We start from the raw sequence: 2,733 nt of genomic DNA on the forward strand, positions 1-2,733 counted from the left end.
ATAAGACATTTTTTAAGTTAGATGTCAAATATAAGAAATTTTTAATTTTTAATATGTGAGTTTTTCCCAAAAATTCCCTTTATAAAATAATAGACCATTTAATCCTTCCTTTCTAAGTGGAACACCATACTAAATAATTGCTATAAAACTCCTTAATATATTTCTCCTTAAAAGAAATTATATCTCACGATCAATTTACAGTCATCCATTCAACTATGGTAACAACAGATAATTTGTGTCATCAACATAAATTTAAAATTTTAAAATTTTAACCATGTTATTTTACCGTATTAATAATTTCAACTGAATAATTTTTAATAATTTCAATCACATGTTGACTGAAAAATATAAAAAAATATAGAGTCTAGAAAGATTGGCCTGAGTTCAGTTTTAAGAGATCTATCAAATTCTGAAAATATTTTTGTGCAAAAATCTCTCATTTTTTATGCCTAGCTTTCAAAAATAATAACAATAATAATAAAAGTCTAAAAAGGCACTGATACACGTCAACACATAACATTTTTTTTTTACCAGCGAACACATTGACATAATTGACACTTATCTATAATCTGGTCAAGCAGGGTCAAAGTGCTAATCTGTGTCTTAATTTTTTTTAAGACACCTCGTATATTAAAAACGGAATCGGGAATCATATGATCTCTTAGTTAAATATTAGTTAATTTAACCTCTAGTTGGTTTAAAAAATTATAGATAATGATTCAAAAAATTCTATAAGACCCAAAAAAATAATAAATAAGCACCTTGTAAAAAATTTAATATCAATTGCATCACATAAATTACAAATAAATTATAATAGGTTAATGTTACTTTTACTCATAAAAAGATCAAAATAAACCAAACCTTTGACTGGCATTATCAAATTATCATTACTTGCAATAAGACAGTAAGTATTACTTCTTTCGTTAAAAAATATAAAGCATTTTTTAATAAATTAAATATTAAAAATATAAGACATTTTTAATCTTTTGAAGTATAATTATTACTTTTTTTTAAAAATACCCCTATTGATAGTGACTTTATATTTCTTATAGGGTATTTAATAGGGATAAATATAAAAAAATATGATTAATTTAAAGGAGGTAACTACTTTATTGAGAGTAAGATTCAGTTAAAAATGCCTTATATTTTTAAACGAAGAAAGTATATCTATTTTAATAATATTTTATTAAAATATTTTTTTGGCCAACTATCAAGAGAAACCATTGTATTGGTTTTATTTGGTAAACATGTCATTTGTATTGGCTTTATTTGAGTGTTGAGTTATAAATAAACTTTTTTTATATACTTAAAGAATTTGGGATATAAATAGAACACAATATAGGGTCTTGAGACTAGGGGTTAGAGGGAGACAGAGTATAACAAGGATTTCACAAAGCTAAATAACCTATTCATAGGTTCAAGACTTCAAGTAAAGGATTATTTTCTCCTGCATATCTCATGAAAATATAATAAATTTTAATGTTCATGAAATAGTAAAATTAACAATATCATGAGACCTACAATTGCTTCTTTTTTTTTAAATTTAATTATTTCTTGATTTCCCACTTTATTTACAATATTCTTTTGCTATATTTAAATTTTTTGTTTTGTTTTAAAAAATTAAAGCACGTAAAAAAAGTTATATTTTTTTAATTATTCGCATAGTCTTCCCATCAATTTTTTTTTTTGGGCTTACACTCTTAAAAACATGGTTTAATATTATTATATGACTCATTAATCAAGGACTTTTCTTTTTTAAGAATAATTAAGACTTTTTAAATTATGTTTTGTTTGAATTAAAGAAAAAGAGTGATACAAGGATCAGATTTAGTATTTTGTGAGTTTCACATAAATGACTTTCATTTCTTTTTTCCCCTAATTACTTCATCCTATATTATATTATAAGACATTTAAATTTCATGTTTTAATGCATATGCGGTTATTATAAAAAAAAGATTCCCAAGACCCTAGCTGCAAATGCAAAGATCTACTTTATTATTTTTATTCAACTATTGTAATCATATTTTATGCCAATGGGATTAGTGAAGTCTTCTAAAGAAACAACAAATAAAACAATTAAAATGTGTTATGGCCTACTAAAAATAGATCATATATTAAGTCCTATACGAAAATCATATTTTATTAAACAAAAACATTTCATAAAAAATAAACACCAATATAATGTCCAGAAACAAACAAAAAAAATAAATTTTTATATCGCACGGGATATTTTTTTAGTTAAATAAACTTCTCATCTGTAACAAACAAAAATGATAAAAAAAAGTGGAAAATCAGTCTAGATATACATGAAAAGGATCAAGCAAAGCTTGGGACTATCGTAAAGATCACAAGAGGGCCAAGATTTCCCAAACTAACCGTGACTTTAGGAGTCAAACAGATTAAATCCTCACAGCAAATGGGAGAAATTTCAACAAGAAAAAAATGTATATTTACACATATGCTCTTGCTGGACATAGTCAATAGGACAAGATTGTTCAAGAATTGCCCCATTCATAGCCGCTCTTTTGAACTCTGACTTTGACTTTTCTTAGAGTTGGGCCCACTCTATATAAATTCAGCATGTTCCGGCCTTTATCTGTATTCAAGTTTCGTCGCAGCACGTAAAATGGTAATAGATAGGGAAAATCACAGCTGAAGACCCCTAAAGAAACATATTCACAGTTGAGAACCGATTAATTTTGATTTAACACTTTAATCCCTAAGGTCTTAATT

The sequence above is a fragment of the Prosopis cineraria genome, unplaced genomic scaffold (assembly GCF_029017545.1).
Source record: "Prosopis cineraria cultivar Desert tree isolate PC_DT_omini unplaced genomic scaffold, ASM2901754v1 PC13, whole genome shotgun sequence".
Taxonomy (NCBI): Eukaryota; Viridiplantae; Streptophyta; class Magnoliopsida; order Fabales; family Fabaceae; genus Prosopis; species Prosopis cineraria.